General features: G+C 37.3%; 1 long non-coding RNA gene and 1 other non-coding gene across 2 annotated transcripts in view; both read right to left on the reverse strand.

The window, feature by feature from the left end:
- LOC113916179 overlaps positions 1 to 4,569 on the reverse strand; it is a 92,397-nt gene extending 87,828 nt beyond the window's left edge. The window contains exon 1 of the long non-coding RNA XR_003517861.1: positions 4,395 to 4,569. This is a non-coding gene — a long non-coding RNA (uncharacterized LOC113916179). The remainder of the gene's footprint in view (positions 1 to 4,394) is intronic.
- A 10,968-nt stretch (positions 4,570 to 15,537) lies between these two features.
- On the reverse strand, positions 15,538 to 15,644 carry LOC113919048. The gene has a single exon (XR_003518791.1). It is a non-coding gene; the product is annotated as a U6 spliceosomal RNA (small nuclear RNA).
- Between the last annotated feature and the right edge of the window lie 3,272 nt (positions 15,645 to 18,916).

Raw genomic sequence — 18,916 nt, forward strand, 5'->3', positions numbered from 1 at the left:
CAGAAATCAGTTGCTTTCTTATACATTAACAATGCAACTGCAGAAAGAGAAATTAGAGAATCGATTCCATTTACAATAGCACCAAAAACCATAAGATACCTTGGAATAAGCCTAACCAAAGAGGTAAAGGATCTATACTCTAGGAACTACAGAACACTCATGAAAGAAATTGAAGACACAAAAAGATGGAAAAACATTCCATGCTCATGGATTGGAAGAATAAACATTGTTAAAATGTTTATGCTACCCAGAGCAATCTATACCTTCTACACCATCCCGATCAAAATTCCAATGACATTTTTTCAAAGTGCTGGAACAAACAATCTTAAAATTTGTATGGAATCAGAAAAGAACCCCAAATCGCCAAGGAAATGTTGAAAAAGAAAAACAAAGCTGGGGGCATCAAGTTGCCTGATTTCAAGCTATATTACAAAGCTGTGATCACCAAGACAGCATGGTACTGGCACAAAAACAGACATATAGACCAATGGAACAGAATAGAAAGCCCAGATATGGCCCCTCAACTCTATGGTCAAATAATCTTCGACAAAGCAGGAAAAAATGTGCAATGGAAAAAAGTCTCTTCAATAAATGGTGCTGGGAAAATTGGACAGCTAGGTACTGAAGACCATTCTCTAACACCATACACAAAGATAAACTCAAAATGGATGAAAGACCTCAATGTGAGACAGGAATCCATCAAAATCCTAGAGGAGAATGTAGGCAGTAACCTCTTTGACATTGGCCACAGCAACTTCTTTCAAGATACATCTCCAAAGGCTAGTAAAGCAAAAGCAAAAATGAACTTTTGGGACTTCATCAAGATAAAAAGCTTCTGCACAGCAAAGGAAACAGTCAACAAAACAAAGAGGCAACCCACAGAATGGGAGCAGATATTTGCAAATGACACTACAGACAAAGCACTAATTTCTAAGATCTATAAAGAACTTCTCAAACTCAACACCCAAAAAACAAATAATCAAGTCAAAAAATGGGTAGAAGACATGAACAGACACTTCTCCAAAGAAGCCATACAAATGGCTAACAGACACATGAAAAAATGTTCATCACCATTAGCCATCAGGGAAATTCAAATCAAAACCATATTGAGATACCACCTTACACCAGTTAGAATGGCAAAAATTGACAAGGCAAGAAACAACAAATGTTGGAGAGGTTGTGGAGAAAGGGGAACCCTCTTCCACTGTTGGTGGGAATGCAAGTTGGTACAGCCACTTTGGAAAACAGTGTGGCGTTTCCTCAAAAAATTAAAAATAGAGCTACCCTATGTATGACCCAGCAATTTTAGTCCTGAGTATTTACCCCAAAGACACAGATGTAGTGAAAAGAAGGGCCATATCCTTCCCAATGTTCATAGCAGCAATGTCCACAGTAGCCAAACTGGAAAGAGCCGAGATGCCCTTCAACAGATGAATGGATAAAGAAGATATAATATATATAGTGGGTATTATGGTAAGTGAAATAAGTCAATCAGAGAAAGACATGTATCATATGACCTCACTGATATGAGAAATTCTTAATCTCAGGAAACAAACTGAGTGTTGCTGGAGTGGTGGGGGGTGGGAGGGATGGGGTGGCTGGGTGATAGACATTGGGGAGGGTATGTGCTATGGTGAGCGCTGTGAATTGTGTAAGACTGATGAATCACAGAGCTGTACCTCTGAAACAAATAATACATTATATGTTAAAGAAAAAAAGATAGTAAGAAGGGAAAAATGAAGGGGGTAAATCAGAGAGGGAGAGGAACCATGAGAGACTATGGACTCTGAGAAACAAACTGAGGGTTCTAGAGGAGAGGGGTGTGGGGGGATGGGTTAGCCCAGTGATGGGTATTAAGGAGGGCACGAATTGAATGGAGCCCTGGGTGTTATATGCAAACAAGGAATCATGGAACACTACATCAAAAACTAATGATGTAATGTATGGTGACTAACATAACATAATAAAATAAAATTAAAAAAAAGAGGTGTAAGAAACCTAAGAAAATGCTAAAATGCAATGTCATTAAATTAGAAAATTTAGATAAAGATAATTTTATAGACCATAATTTAGTGAAATTAACTTAAAAAGAAATAGGAAAAATAGAGTAAATCAGTAATCATGAAGTTAGTTGAAGCTGCAATCAAAAGTCTTTCCCTTCAAAAGACCCTGAGCCAAAATCTTGTAGGTAAGTTTAGCCAAACTTTCGAGGAATAGGTAAATCCCTATGTTACCCAAACTAATTCCAAGAATAGGAAAAAAATAAAAATAAAAAAACATTAGTCAACTATTTCATAAGGTGGATATAAACTCAATATCAAGAAAGACAAAAACTACGCAATAAAATTATTGCAAAAATCTTAAAAAATGGATTTTTGTTGCATATGAAAAGATATGGCATGTTTCAATAGGATTTATGCCTGGAATTAAAAGATGATATCAATAAAATCATCATGATAAGTTATCAATAGATTAAAAATTGTATGATCATCTCATAATTGCAGAAAAGCATTTGATAAAATGCAACACTCACTTATAATTTTAAATAATTCTTACTTTCTTAACCTATGAAGAGAAGCTACCAACAACCATAGCAAACATTGTATTTAATGATGAAATTGTAGAAATATTCCTGTTAAATAATGCACAAAATGGTGATGCTCACTATCACTGCCTCTTTTCATCATTTTACTGGAGAGTCTCACCAATTAAATAAGACAAGGGAAATAATAGGGTATAAGAATTGGAAAGAAATGCACAAAACAGAAGATAAATGTTATAAACCATGAAAATGATATATTATGGATCAGAATGATATATTATGTATATTATGTATCAAATCCGTGGTGGGGAAAATTGGAAGAGTCCCAGTGTCCTCCTCCTTCATGGCAGAATGTCAGTTGGAACTGTGTAAAATCTAAATATGTAGTTAAAAAAAAAAAAACAACCATTATTCCTAACCTTGTAATGCTTTTTATGACTACTTTTTTTTTAATTTAGAGGAATATTTTAAGGAATACTTTTTGTGATAAAGTAGCATCTACCTTGAAACTCAGCAATTTCCTTGCTTTTTTCACTTTCAGTTTCCTATTCTTGTGTTACAATCAAGGTTTAAAACCCTTAAAATTTAAAAGATGACCATGGATTTCTGTTTCTGACCATGATAGAGTAACAGAGACTGTACTGCCCCCTTTCTGTAGATAACTATAAAACTGGTCAAAATATATGAAGCAACTATTTTTTTAATTTAAATTCCAGCTAGTTAACATACAATGTAATATTAGTTTCAGGTGTACAAATATAGTGATTCAATACTTACATACAACACCTGGTAGTCATCACAGCACATGCACTCCTGAATCCCCATCACCTACTTAACTCATACCCCACGCACTTCCCCTCTGGTAACCCTCAGTATGTTCTTTATAGTTAAGAGTCTATTTCTTGGTTTGCTTCTCTCTTTTTTTCCCCCCTATGATCATGTGTTTTATTTCTTAAATTCCACATATGAGGGGCACCTGGGTGGCTTGGTGAGTTAACCGGCTGCCTTCGGCTCAGGTCATGATCCCGGGATCCTGGGATCGAGCCCCGCCTCAGTCTCCTTGCTCAGCGGGGCGCCTGCTTCTCCCTCTCCCTCTGCCTGCAGCTCCTCCTGCTTGTGCTCTCTCTCTTGCCCTCTCTCTCTTTGTCAAATAAATAAATAAAATCTTTAAAAAAAATTCCACATATGACTGACATTATATGGTATTTGTCTTTCTCTGACTAACAACTTTGCTTAACATTGTACTCTCTAGCTCCATCCACATCATTGCAAATGGCAAGATTTCATTCTTTTTAATGGCTGAGTAATATTCCAGAATATATCCCACATCTTCTTCTTTTTTTTTTAAAGATTTTATTTATTCATGAGAGACAGAGAGAGAAAGCACAAGCAGGGGGAGTGGCAGCCAGAAGGGAGAGGCAGGATCCCCGCTGAGCAGGGAGCCCAATGCGGGGCTTGATCCCAGGACCCTGGAATCATGACCTGAGCTGAAGGCAGTCACTTAACCAACTGGAGCCACCCAGGTGCCCTCTTCCACATCTTCTTTATCCATTCATCAGTTGATGGACATTTGGGCTCTTTCCATAATTTGGCTATTGTTGACAATGTTGCTATAAATACCAGGGTGCTATATCCCTTCAAATCAGTATTTTCGTATCCTTTGGGTAAATACCTAGTAGTGCAATTGCTGGATCAGAGGGTAGTTCTAATTTTAACTTTCTGAGGAAGCTTCATACTGTTTTCCAGAGTGGCTATGCCAGTTTGAAGCAAACATTTTCAAGCATTGAACAGTAGGCACTGTGGGCTCTAATCCTCAAGAGAAGAGAAAACATGAGTTGAACTCTGCACTTACTCCGGCTGTCTGCATTAGGGAGTTTTCCAAACTGTAGCACAGGAAAGTGGATCCCAGAGACCCATGAGCTGACGGGGTGGCTGGAATGCGTGTGCCAGAGAAACAGAGAGAAGGAAGCAGTGCAGAGACAGATCTCTTAGAAATCTTTGGTGACCACTTGAGGCTTTGGCTGACACAGCCCACGAGGACAGATGCAGAATGGCTACTGTGGGTTTGTGAGCTAAATGGAGCTTTCTGAAGTCACAAAGTGCTGGGGAATGCTGGAGTTCTAACCAGCCAGGGTGGAGAGGGCTTACTGAACAGAGGGGGCATTTAGCTGAGACCTCTGAAAGGCCATAATTTAAGAGTAGAGCTACACAAGTCCTAGAGCAGGCTGCCCTAGACCTACCCGACCAGGGTCCAAGGGGAAAAATCTGATCTGTCAGTAAATTAACTGCCTTATACAACAGAACTCAACATTCATAAATAAAAATGACCTCTAGGTGTTTTGTTTCATCTCTTTTTTCTTCCCTCCCCCCTTCCCTACTTCCTTCCTTTCAATTTTCTGGGTTTTTTTTTTTTTTAAATCAGCATTTTCTGTTAGCATTGTTGAATCAATTAGTATAATTTACCAAGACCTCGAGCAGTTGACATAATAAAGGAGTTTTCCAATGATTGATTCAATTCATTCATAGTACCATCTGGGTGTGGTGGTTATTTTAGGGGTACATCTTCAAGAACCTATGCAGTTTATTGCAATATGATTGGCTTATTAAGGTTTTCTCCTACTTCGGATCATTTTGGTGATTTATATGTGCCTGTATAATCACCCATTCTGGTTAATGTTAGTGTTTATTGAATGAAGCTATGTATGGTAAGAATCTCTAATTTCTAACCATATTTCTAGGTGTAGCTTTGCTCTGTCAACTCAAACTTTATCTATCAGGTCTTCTGTTTTGTTGTTATCAGAGTGGCAAAAAAATTTGTCAATTTTATTCCTCTTTTCAAAGAGTCAGACGCTGGTTTTACTGACCAAGCTCCCTTTTTAAAAAGTATTTTTTTGTTTTCATAATATTGTATTCTCTCTTTTGAAAAGCATTCTCTCTTTTGTTTTATGATCTGCATTTTCTTTGTTTTGCTTTGGAAGTTTTTTCCTTCATTAATTTGAATGTCTTATTATCTGTTTTCAGTGCTTCACGTAAGTACGTTCATAACTTTGACAGTTCTTAAACCTGATTTTTAAAAACTTCCCATTCATATGGTATTTATTAGCTTGAAGAGTGAAATGGTGAACTTGAAAGTTGAAAAAATAGCGCACCTAGAAAATTTCCCTCTTACCATCTTCCAAATTGCCTCCAAACATTTATTTCCATTATTAATCTAAGGTCAAGTTTTAATGATATTGACATTCTGTTCTATATCTTTATTTCCTATACTCACCTAGTCTTAATTCCCTATTTTCAAAATATCAGTAGCCTCCATTTATCATTTTCGCTCATGACATCTTTAACACAAGTTCTTTTTTATTTTTTCCTTTAGTCATTTGGTTCTTTTAATCACTTTTCAGATGTGATCTTCATAGAGGCTCACAGTGCTTTATACCTTGGGTCTTTACATGTTTGAGAAAAACTTTTGGTTGTTTTAATGTATGGATGAGAGTGGCTGGTAAGTCATTCAGAGCTCAATCAGAGAAGTAGAATGCTGAGTTTGGCATGTAAGATTCAGAATAGGAAATAAATTTTACACAGTTGCAGAGGATCTGGAAAGCGAAGATTCTGGAGGGAGTGAAGAATCTGAAAAGTCACCAATCTGAGATGTCAAACCTACCCACCCACTGAAGTGAGAGTGCAAAGAGGAAGCACATGGGAAGGTCCATGGGAAGCTATGTCTCTACTATCTCTGTCTCTCTTGTCTTCTGTCAAGCAACTGGTGTTCAGCCTATGGCTGCTATTGATCAACAGGATCATCAGTTGAGAGGAAGAGCTGGAAATGGAGCAGAGAGAGCAAGAGTAAGCTGTAGTATCCCACCCCCACCTCCATCATGGCAACCTTCAGACCTGTAACCATACACCAAGGAGGATTCTGGGAAATGTAGTTTTAACCAAACTGACAGCACAAACTTCTAACTGGGTATAAAAATTCTTGTAATTTTTCACAGCTTTGCTTTCATGTGAATACTCTCAAAGTCCTTCCCCACTTTATAACTCATCCCTCAGATCACAAAATGTACATTAACATCCATTTTGATTTCTGTTATGTATAACTTTTGTTTAATTAAAAAAAAGTCTTTGCATTTATGCATTTGTTTTAACAAAGCACTCTGAATTTCGGATTTCTTTTTCCTTTGTATCTTTGTCAGGATTTGAGGAAAGAATTGGCTTCTTAAAAAAATAATTTGGAAGCTTATTTTCTTTCTCTGGGGCTGAAGCAATTTAAATAGTACCAACTCTTTCTATTCTATTTCTATTGAAAAATTGACTAATTAAAATATCAGAACCTTTTGTTGTTTTGTTTCCTTGTTTGGTGACAGCGTAAAGAGAGTTTTTTGGGAACTTCTTCAACTTCCTTCATGGATTTAATTAATTTGCTTTTTCTATTTCTTCTTGAGACAGGTTTAATAACTGTTCAATTCCAGAAAATAATTCTTTTTAATCTAAGTAGGAGTGATGTTCTCAATTACTATTTTTATTTGTTTGTATTCACCTTTTCTTGAGTATCGTTGACACACAATGTTACATTAGTTTCAGGTGTACAGCTTAGTGATTTGGCAAGTTTATACATTATGCTGTGTTCACCACAAGTGTAGCTATGATCTGTCCTATTACATCGCTATTACAATATCATTGACTGTATTTCTTATGCTGTGCCTTTTATTCCAATGACTTATCCATTCTATGTGGGAAGGCTGTATTTCCCTCTCCTCTTCACTGATTTTTGCCCATCACCCTAGGCCCCTCCCCTCTGGTGACCATCAGTTTGTTCTCTGTATTTACAAGTCTGATTCTGCTTTTTGTTTGTTTATTTATTTTATTTTATTTTTCTTAGACTCCACTTAATGAGTGGGATCATATGGTATTTGTCTTTCTCAGTCTGGCTTATTTCACTTAGCATAATACCCTCTAGGTCTCCACCCATGTTGTCTCAAATGGCACAATCTCATCCTTTTTTATAGTTGCATAATATTCCTGTGTGTGTGTGTGTGTGTGTGTGTGTGTGTGTGTGTGTGTGTGTGTGAGTCACATCTACTGATAGACACTCAGGTTGCTTCTAAATCTTGGCTATTGTAAATAATGCTGCAATAAACATAGGGGTGCATATATCTTTTTGAATTAGTGTTTTCATTTTCCTTGGCTAAACACCCAATAGTGGAATTATTGAATCATAAATTACTATTATTGAAAGTAGAACTCCTTCATTGAGTTTTTAATTTCATTGACATCTGATGAGTGATTTTTAAATTTACCTTATCATTTGTGATAGTGCTTTGTTCCTATCTCATGTTATTGTTATTCTTTCTTTTAACAAATAATTTCTTTCTTTCTTTTTATTTATTTATTTTTTATTTATTTATTTACTTATTTATTTGAAAGAGAGTGAGAGAGCACAAGCAGGGGGAGTGGCAGAGGGAGAAGGAGAAACACACTCCCCGCAGAGCAGGGAGCCCGATGTGGGGCCCAATCCTAGGACTCTGGGATCATGACCTGAGCCAAAGACAGACACTTAACCAACTGAGCCACCCAGGCTACCCTTAACTAATAATTTCGAGTATACTTAATATTTTATATATATCTGATAATCGCATTATCTGAAGTTTTGAGGTTCTCATTTTGATATATGTAGTTTCTGAAGACTCTTGTTCATGATGGATTGATTTTTGTGTTCTTGTTGCTTTTATTTTATTTTTTTGAGATTCTCAAATTTATTTATATTTTTTAAATTAATTAATTATTTTGTGTTATGTTAGTCACCATACAGTACTTCATTAGGTTTTGATGTAGTGTTCCATGATTCATTGTTTGCGTGTAACACCCAGTGCTCCTTGCAATACGTGCACTCCTTAATACCCATCACCAGGCTAACCCATCCCTCCACCCCCTCCCCTCTGAAACCCTCAGTTTGTTTCCTGGAGTCCATAGTTTCTCATGGCTCGTCTCCCGCTCTGATTTCCCCCCCTTCATTTTTCCCTTCCTTCTCCTAATGTCCTCCATGTTATTCCTTATGTTCCACAAATAAGTGAAACCATGTGATAATTGTCTTTCTCTCCTTGACTTATTTCACTTAGTATAATCTCCTCCAGTCCCAACCATGTTGATGCGAATGGTGGGTATTCATCCTCTCTGATGTCTGACTAATATTCCATTGTATATATGGACCACATCTTCTTTATCCATTCATCTGTTGAAGGGCATCTTGACTCCTTCCACAGTTCGGCTATTGTGGACATTGCTGCTAGGAACATTGGAGTGCATGTGCCCCTTCTTTTCACTACATCTAAATTTATATTCTAATTTTGAGTTTGTACTTATGTTGGGCAGAGTTCTATCTGTCAGAATCTTGTGAGCTCTGGGTCAAGCATGTTTCTCCTGAAGATGATTTGTGTTGGCTTTTGCCAGAAATCCCAGGGTTGTTTTTAATCTAAGACCACTTTTTATGATAATTTCTTAACTTGGGAGTCCAAGATCATGCATTAAACATTTGAACCCCTATCCTGTATGAGAGCAGAGGTTTGCCTATCAATTCTCAAGTGAGACATTCCTTTTTCCCAGACAGGGCCCAGGCCAAGATAGATAAGTTCTTTGGAATGTTCTTCTTTTCTGGAAAGAGTTGTTCCTTTCCAATATCCACCCCCCCCCCTTTTTTTAACCAGGAGAGTAGCTCTTCGAGAGTCTTGGTTCATGTAGAGGTCTTATTCCAACCCCTTGCACAGGCCCAACATCTTGTCTCCCTGTCCCTGAAGGTCATTAAATTTCAAGCTCCTTTGTTTCTTTAATTGGCAAATGATGCCAGAGTAAAGGTACCTTCTGCTTTTCAGTTTCTTTTTGGTTTTGCCTGGAAGATTCCTCTTTCTTTAAGCTCAGGCATAGAATTAAAAGATTAGTATACTTCACCAACATTTCTGCTTGCTTTTCAGTGAGAAGCCCCCTTCTCCAATATGCCTTGCACATAATATTAATGGAATTGGAAATCTGCCACACAGTTTTAGTTTCTTCTGCTGCTTAAAATTTAACTTTAATTTTTAACAAGATTTTATAGGTATATAATTTAAAAAGTCAATTATTTCTACTAAGGTAGCTATAAAGGACGGAATTTTCTTGCCCTTTACCTCCTCAATTCAAGCTCTCCAAAGACAATCACATTCAACTCTTTTTTAAAAAATTATTTTATTATTTTTTAAAAAGATTTTATTTATTTATTTGACAGAGAGAGACACAGCGAGAGAAGGAACACAAGCAGGGGGAGTGAGAGAGAGAGAAGCAGGCTTCCCACGAAGCAGGGAGCCCAATGCGGGGCTTGATCCCAGAATCTGGGATCATGACCTGAGCTGAAGGCAGACGCTTAATGACTGAGCCACCCAGGGACCCCACATTCAAATCTTTTGTATAATTTTCTTACCCATGTCTTTTTTGATTTTTTTTTTTAGATACTCCTTATTGAATTTCTACTACAGGTTTTCTTAATCACATATACATGTCCCTTCTCTTCGTCCTCCAAATAATTATATCTTTTTAAATGAGATCAACATGCAGGGTTTATATTACTACAATTATGTAAATATTATTCCTAGCACAACCATGTCATATACATTTCATAACCCGATTGTTTTTTGGGGAGTAACAGTCACTTCTATTTTTTGTTTTGTGTGATAGTCATTTATACATGTGTCCCTATTTTATTGCCAAATGCTGTAAGAAGTATAATGCTTCTCTCAATGTATTCAAACACATGAGTTATTCTATCAGTTTTCTCTCTCTACATCTCTCCTGGAACCCCCTGCCCTTGGTTCCAGTCTAGTCGAGACTGTTTGCTCTTCACTGCAGAGCTGTCACCTGAGAACTGCAGGGGAGAAAATGAAGGGTGATGATTGTCTAGAGTGGGGATAGTGGTGGGTGTTTGAGTCATACAGGTATATACACTTATCAGAGCTCAGCAAATGTGCACTCAATTTTGTATTTCATTGTATGCAAATTTTGTATCAAAAGGACAAAAGCATAAACAAATATTCAACTTTAGTTAGTGGCACATTGGCTGAAGTATTTAGGGGGAAGTGTACTGATGTCTGTAACTTTGAAATGTGTCCAGAAAATAAGATGAATAAGTGGATGGATGGGTAAAAGGATGGATAAGCATGTTAAAACAAACAGAGTAAAATGTTAATGGTAAAGCCTAGATGAGGGTATAGTGTAAAATTCACTGTAGAATTCCTTCAACTCTCCTGAATGTTTGAACATTTTTATAATAAAATATTGGAGGAAAAAAGAGAGAAGATAGTAAAATGAATTAGTCTGTGTAGGGGTCTAAACAGGTTCTCAAGATAAATGTATCAATTATAGCAGTTCTGGTAAGGAGCTAAGGAAGGATAAATGAACTGTAAACTTAGCTGCTTGTCTTTGGAGTCTAATTTTTCAGTGTTCTGTCTCAAATATATCCAAATTCAAAGGAACTGTAAGTTTGCCTGTCTCTTTCCAGGGAGAGTCAGCGGAGCTATAGGGGAGGAGGAGAGCAGAAATCGTAGAGGCAGGAGCTCTTCATGAATGCGTGTGCCCACAGCAAACACTTCTGCCCTTGAGTGTCAGCTCACCTCGAGGATCAGAGCTTTATCCAGCCTCAGGGTGGAATATTCTTTGACTTAGGAAAGTTGTCACACTGACAGCTTTATTTTTACCAGTGACATAGATAGTCATCGACATAATCATACCAAATAAGCAGGGTGTTCAGAAGACAATTACAGAGGGCTCTGGGTTGCTATGGTGATAGACCAGCCAGCCAGACCTGATATTTCTCCTCCCAACTTCTTATTAAAATAGCTTTAAAGAAATAGAAAAAGATAAAAACTAGCAAGCACACTGGAAAATGAAGATAAAAGATGTCAGAGTTGGAGTGGAATTTCTTCAGAACACACCATTTTAAGATGTTCAAGGAGCATCATCTTAGATCACTCACCTTCTTGTCCACCTTATGCAAACAGACAGTTCGGAGCCCCTCAGAGAATTGAGGAAGACTTTAAGTGATGCCTCCTAAATCTGGGACACAGGAGTTCACTGGAAAACAGTGAGTTTTACTCCAAAACTCAGACTCCTGATCCTTTTTTTCTCTATTCACTGAGAAATTAATATTCCTAGCCACAAATACGATAGGAGTAGAAGTTGGGCAGAGGTTCATTGTATCCTAGGATTCTTTGTCATTGAAGAAATTCACCAAACAGTTGCAGAGACAGGCAGGGTTCTGGGGAGCAGTGCTCATTTAGGATTTAATGCTCCATGTACTACAGTTCACCGGAACAAAAGCTGTAAACATCTGAATTAGCAGTAGAGATCTCCAGCTGTTGGATCAAGTGAACATCCAGTCTCAGGACAGCAGACTCATGCTAAATGAATACTGTTAGACTCTACTAATTAAATTAGTAGCTGTCCAGGTTTACCTGACATTCTTATCTAGGTCTGAGAGGAGGAGGTGCCAGCACTGGAGAGCTAAGGACATCCCACATTGTCGCCAAATTCTAAGTAGAGGTCTCTCTATTTGAAGTAAGTAAACAGAAAAACTCTATGGATACTATACAAAGAATGCAGCATAGGTACAACAAATGCTCTGTTGATGATTATGAGAAGAGCAAATATCTGAAAATGATTTTTTTCACAAAAAAAGAACATTTTATTTTTTAATTTTTTATATTTAATTTTTATTTATTTTTTAAGATTTATTCATTTTAGAGGTGGGGAAGGGACAGAGGGAGATGGAAAGAGAGAATCTCAAGCAGACTCCCCACTGAGGGTGGAGTCCAATGCAGTCCTTGATCCCATGACCCTGAGATTATGACCTGGGCTGAAATCAAGAGTGGGACATTGGGGCGCCTGGGTGGTGTAGTCAGTTAAGCATCTGCCTTCTGCTCAGGTCATGATCCTGGAATCCTTGTATTGAGCCCCATGTCTGGTTCCTTTCTCAGTGGGGAGCCTTCTTCTCCTATGTCTACCCGCCTGCCCCCGTCCCCCGCTAGTGCTCTCTCTCTCTCTCTCAAAATCTTAAAAAAAAAATGAGTAGGATGCTTAGGGGTGCCTGGGTGGCTTAGTCCATTAAGCCTCTGACTCTTGGTTTTGGCTCAGGTCATGATCTCAGGGTCCTAAGATCAAGCCCTTTACTGGGCTCCATGCTCAGCTGGGAGTCTGCTTCCCTTCCCTTCTTCTACCTCTGCCTCTGACCCCCCCACCCCCCCTTGTACTCTCTCTTTCAAATAAATAAATAAATCTTTAAAAAAAGAAGAGTCAGACACTTAACCAACTGATGCCCCAAAGAACATTTTAGAAATCAGTTATTGGTTTCTTTCCTAAAAGACAAAAAAGACAAAAAAAAAAAAATCTCTACAACACAAAGATTGAGGGACACATTAAAGTGAGGATAGAAATGCAAAATGTTCTGGCTTACATAAATAATGCATAAAAATCTGAAATATGATAGAGTATTTTTATAGCAGTGACAGTCGAAGGCTAAAAACTCTGTCATGTTGTAGAAAACAAACCTGGAACACTTTCAGAATACAGAGGGGAAAACTGAAGAGAAGAAACTGATCAGGAAGATGATAGATGGGAAAGAGAGAGTAGAGATTTTGTTTCAATAAATTAAATGAGAAAAACAAGGACATGGCATTGGCTGACAGTGAGGAAGAACCAACCAGAGCTAAATAAAACCTTAAATTCAAAATTTGAGAAGGCTCTCTTTTGTTCTTGGTAAAGTTAACAAAATATTCAACATGTAGGAATATCCTGGCAAGAATTTTAATATCAAAAGAGGAAGAAAAAAATTAAAAAATAAATTGTAAGTATCCAGGTTGAAAAGGAGCATTAAGTGTAAAAACAAAAACGTGAAGCAGGCTTCAGATTATTCCCCCATGATATTTAATCACAGAAGACAATGGAATAATATCAACCATCTTCTAAGGGGGAAATAAGATGATGTAAAAATTCTATACTTTGTCAAATGTTTTGGGTGCTCAAAAGTCAGAGATATCCTGCGATCAGCAAAAACTCCGAAAAGTAATAGTTACTCTTCCTTTCTTAAGAAAATTTCTGTTATGCATTCCAGTTAATTGAACAAATCCAAGGCTAAAGAAAGAGCTCTGGTTCTGCTCTGGTGCTAAAAAACTCCTACAGCCTGTTCTCATGAAACGGTTTGTACGAAATACAAAGACAACACCTTGAGATCTGAAAGGTGAACAAAAGAATGCAGGTTTTGGAGAGGAATTAAATCATGTGGTGGTTACATAGTGTTGTATTTGTGTTTAACTTTTTTGTTGTTGTTGTTCCTCTTTGTTTTAAGAGCAGGCCACATTTCATGGAAAGGCAATATGGTCACAGTAGCACTGACAGCTAAATCACTGCAGGAAACCTTGTCTTTCTGGCCAGGAACCAAAAAAAGTGTTTTTTTTTCTGTGGGCCAGATAGTATGGGGAGAATCTCAGAGCCCAGGCGAGGTCTGTTTTTTGTAATCCCTTGAGTAGCTGCTTAGAAAAAGAAATTCAGCCAAAGCCAACTGATGAGTTAGAATGAAATGCTAAATTTATATTCAAAGAATCAAAGAGAAGGCAAGAAAGTGGAAATGATATTTAAAAAATAAAGAAAAATTAGACCGAGAAAAACTGATAATACAATGGGAGCCTAAATCCAAACAAATTAATTGTTATATTAAATGTTAATGTATAATCACTCTAATTATAAGACAGATATAAACAGAGTGGATAAAAAGCAAGACACTATATTCTTCCTGAAGATGCACACTCTGAATATAAAGACACATACAGATTAAAAGAAAAAGACACGAAATGCAAACTGTATGCACAAGAAGAATAAAATCATTATTTTAAATATTACATAGAATAGACTTCAAGACAAGAATGTTACCAGAAACAAAAAGGATATTTCATAATGATAAAAGGAACAGTTCATCAGAAAGACACAATTATAAGTATATATGTCTTTAACAACAAAATCTCAAAATACATATAGCGAACATTGACAGAATGAAAGGAAGAAATAGATAATTCCACATTTACAGTATTTTACAAATAACACTCCTCTTCCAGGATTTGATAGAACAACTGGACAAAATAATTCAGGAGAGCCCCAGAATATCTGAACAACACCGTTGACCCCTTTGATGTGATTGATGTTTATAGAACACTACATCCAACAACTGTAGACTACGCATTCTTTACATATGCTCATGGTGTATTCATGATGACAGATCACCTGCTGGGCCACAAAACAAGTCTCAATAAATTTAATAGGACTTACATCATACAGAGTGTATTCTTTGACCACAATAGAATTAAACTGAAATTAGTAACTACAGGGTGTTATGCTAAACAAAATAAGTCAGTCAGAGAAAGACAATTATCATATGATCTCACTGATATGAGGAATTTGAGAAACAAGACAGAGGATCATAGGGGAAGGGAAGGAAAAATGAAACAAGGTGAAACCAGAGAAGGAGACAAACCATAAGAGACTCTTAATCTCAGGAAACAAACTGAGGGTTGCTGGAGTGGAGGGGGGTGGGAGGGATGGGGTGGCTGGGTGATGGATATTGGGGAGGGTATGTGCTATGGTGAGTGCTGTGAATTGTGTAAGACTGATGAATCACAGACCTGTACCCTGAAACAAATAATACATTATATGTTAATAAAAAATTTAAAAATAATAATAAAAAGAGATCCAGAAAAACCATGGAAATTAAATAGCATATTTCTTTTTTTTTTTAAAGATTTTATTTATTTATTTGAGAGAGAAAGAATGAGAGACAGAGAGCATGAGAGGGAGGAGGATCAGAGGGAGAAGCAGATTCCCTGCCGAGCAGGGAGCCCGATGCGGGACTTGATCCCAGGACTCCAGGATCATGACGTGAGCTGAAGGCAGTCACCTAACCAACTGAGCCACCCAGAGGCCCCTCTTTTTTTTTTAACATGTAATGCTTCATGAATTTGCATGTCATCCTTCTGCAGGGGCCAGGTTAATCTTCTTGGTGTTGTTCCAATTTTAGTATATGTGCTGCTGAAGTGAGCACATGAAATACCCATATTTCTAAATGATTCATGGGCCGAAGACAAAATCACAAAGGAAATTAGAAAATATTTTGAACTGAATGACAATGAATACAACATGCCAAAGCTTATAAGAAGCAGAGAAAGCAGTCTTGAGAAGGAATGTATAGATTTATATACTTATATTAGGAAAGAAGAAAGATTTAAAATCAAGGACTAAGATCCCACGTTAAGAAACTAGGAAAAGAAGAGCAGAGTAAGAATAAAGTTAGTAGAAGGAAGGAAATTATAAAGAGAAGAGAGTAAGTCATTGAAAGAGAACATACAATAGAGAAAATTAACAAATCTAGAAGCTGGTCCTTTGAAGAGATCCACAAAATTGCCGAACTTATAATGAGACTGATGAAAAAAAGAGAGAGAACACAAATCACTATTAGCAGGGATGAGGAGGGATTATCAACTACAGATCCTTCAAAAATTAAAAGGATAATAAGAAAATATTATGAGCATCTTTTTATTTTTTATGCCAACATGTTAAAAAAACTTAGACAAAATGGACAAATTTCTTGGAAAATACAACTTACCAAAAATGACAAAAGAAAAAACAGAAAATCTCAATAACCCTATTATATGTATTAAAGATCAAATTTATTATCAAAAACTATCTCACTGAGACAAATCTACGTCCCAATGGTTTCAATGGTGGTCTATGAAAAATTTCATGAAGAAAAAACTTACCTTATACAAATTTTTTCAGAAAATAGAAGTGATCACTTCACAACTTATTCTAAGATGCTAGCATTATTTTTATATTAAAACATTCAAAGAAATTACAAGAAAACTAATGATCATTATCTCTCATAACTATAGATATAAAAATCACTAACAAAATATTAGCTAATGGGCAAAGGGGATCAAAAGTACAAACTTCCAGGAATAAAAAAGTAAGTCATGGGGACATGATCTACAGCATGGTGACTGTAGTTGATAATACCGTCTTGCATATTTGGAAGTTGCTATGAGAGATCTTAAAAGTTCTCATCACAAGAAAAATAAATTTTTGCAACTATGTATGTGCTTATTGTGGTGATCATTTTGTAATATATACAAATATTGAATCATTATATGGTATACCTGAAACAAATATGATCTCCTATGTCAGTTATACTTTAGTAAAAAATAAAAAGCAAATGGAATCCAACAAGAAGGAAGATATGTCATGACCAATTAGAGTTTATCCTAGGAATGTAAGGTTGATTTAACATTTGCAATGAATCAATGTAAATCACTATATTAACAGAATACACTAAAACATCATCTGATCATTTTAACAGATGATGAAGCATTTGACAAAATTCAACATCCCCTTTTTTTTTAAAGATTTTATTTTTTATTTATTTCACAGAGAGTGAGAGAGCACAAGGGGGTGCGGTAGCGGGAGAGGGAGAGGGAGAAACAGACTCCCCGCTGAGCAGGGAGCCCGATGTGGGGCTGGATCCCAGGACTCTGGGATCATGACCTGAGCTGAAGGCAGCCACTTAACCAAGTGAGCCACCCAGGCGCCCCAAATTCAACATCCTTTAATGATACAAACTTTCAGTGAACTAGAAATAGTAGGGAACTTCCTCAAATTGATAAAGGGCACCTACAAGAAACCTATAGCTGATAAGCTTAATAAAGGACTGACTTGTTGCCTGCTGAGGTTGAGAACAGGGCCGGAATGTGTGCTTTTAGCACTTGGCGGCCCTACAAAGCACTTGGCCTTCTGAACTCAAAAGAACTGCATTTGTAATCATACCTTGCATTTCAGACTACATAAGCCTGAGCAGTTTAAACTCTCTGAGGCTGTTTCCGCATCTATGAATGGTTATTATCAGTTAAACATCTGCCTTTGGCTCAGGTTATGGTCCAGGGTCCTGATCCTAAGGGACCCCCCAAAAAAGCAGTCGAGAGTCGGGTTAGGTGCCTAGCACAATGCCTAACAGCAAAGAGGTTAATAAATCTAAGTATTACATTAGTACTTACCCAATAGTCTATAAGCTCTCTGAATGCAGAAACCATTTTTCTTTTATTTATTTCCATCTTTTCAGTACTTGGCTCAGTACCTAGCACAAAGTGGATATTATGTAAAAATTTGTTGACTAAATTATTGGGATTAAAACACTGATAAATGGGACCTGAAAGATTCTTTAGCTTTCTAAATGAAATTCTAAGACTGGGCCATTCCCACTGAAAAACAGTTTTCTTTGATTTCTTTGATGAAGTTTGTGTTGAGTTGTTTATCTTCACTTGATACTTGGTTGCTTTGGGGAGTCCTGTTAATCCTGTATGCTTTGATTACAAGCTCTGAGAGGAGACAGATGCTTTGGCATTGTACTCAGGACCCATTCTTCTAAGTCTGTTTCTCAAGTGAGCAGTCCTTCAGTCTAGTTAAGTTGATTTCCCCACCCTTCCTTGAACATTTTTGCATTGTACCATTTTAGCCCTTGCTGGGATCATGTGCTCTGCCTGAAACGCTCTCTTACCTCTTTTCTCCAATCAACATCCTACCCCATCTTCCAGGTCTCTCCCTTAGGAGTCTTTCTCCCATCTGACCTTTATCTTGTCAGAAATGTTATTTCTGCACCCTGAACTTTGGAGGAAATATAATTAAGAATAATAAAAAAAAAATCTCCTGCCAGTGCAGAAATTCCTCTCCAATAAATATAGGAAGAAAAGAAAACATTTTGGTTATTGAACCAGACTGTGATGGGCATCACAGGCCATCTGCTATCCAGTTGCAAAGACAGAAAGAAATCTCACCTTTTATACAGCCAACCAGGTATAAGCCACTGCACGCATGCTCTGAAGATAAAGAACTAGTTCTCGAGAAAGAAGCCTTGACAGTGCCTTTTGTCACACATAGTCCATCCTGAATTCATCTGGTAATGGGGTGGCTATCTGTGTTTGCTAACTGCCTTGGTCCAAAGAAAAAAAACTTTCGTATCTTTACCGCAAGAGGTAATTTTGCAACTTGGAGTCAGGTGCCCTGTCAAAGTTAGGATCCTACCCTACCATGAAAACTGGGAGATAGGGGTGATATCTTCTTCAATTACATTTTATTTTATTATTTTTTAAAGATTTTATTTATTTGTCAGACTGAGAAAGAGAGAGTGAGCACAAGCAGGGGGAGCGGCAGGCAGAGGGAGAAGCGGGCTCCCCACTGAGCAGGGAGCCCAATGTAGGACTCAATCCCAGGACCCTGGATCATGACCTGAGCCAAAGGCAGATGTTTGACTGAGCCACCCAGGCATCT

Source organism: Zalophus californianus, chromosome 1 (genome assembly GCF_009762305.2).
Source record: "Zalophus californianus isolate mZalCal1 chromosome 1, mZalCal1.pri.v2, whole genome shotgun sequence".
NCBI lineage: Eukaryota > Metazoa > Chordata > Mammalia > Carnivora > Otariidae > Zalophus > Zalophus californianus.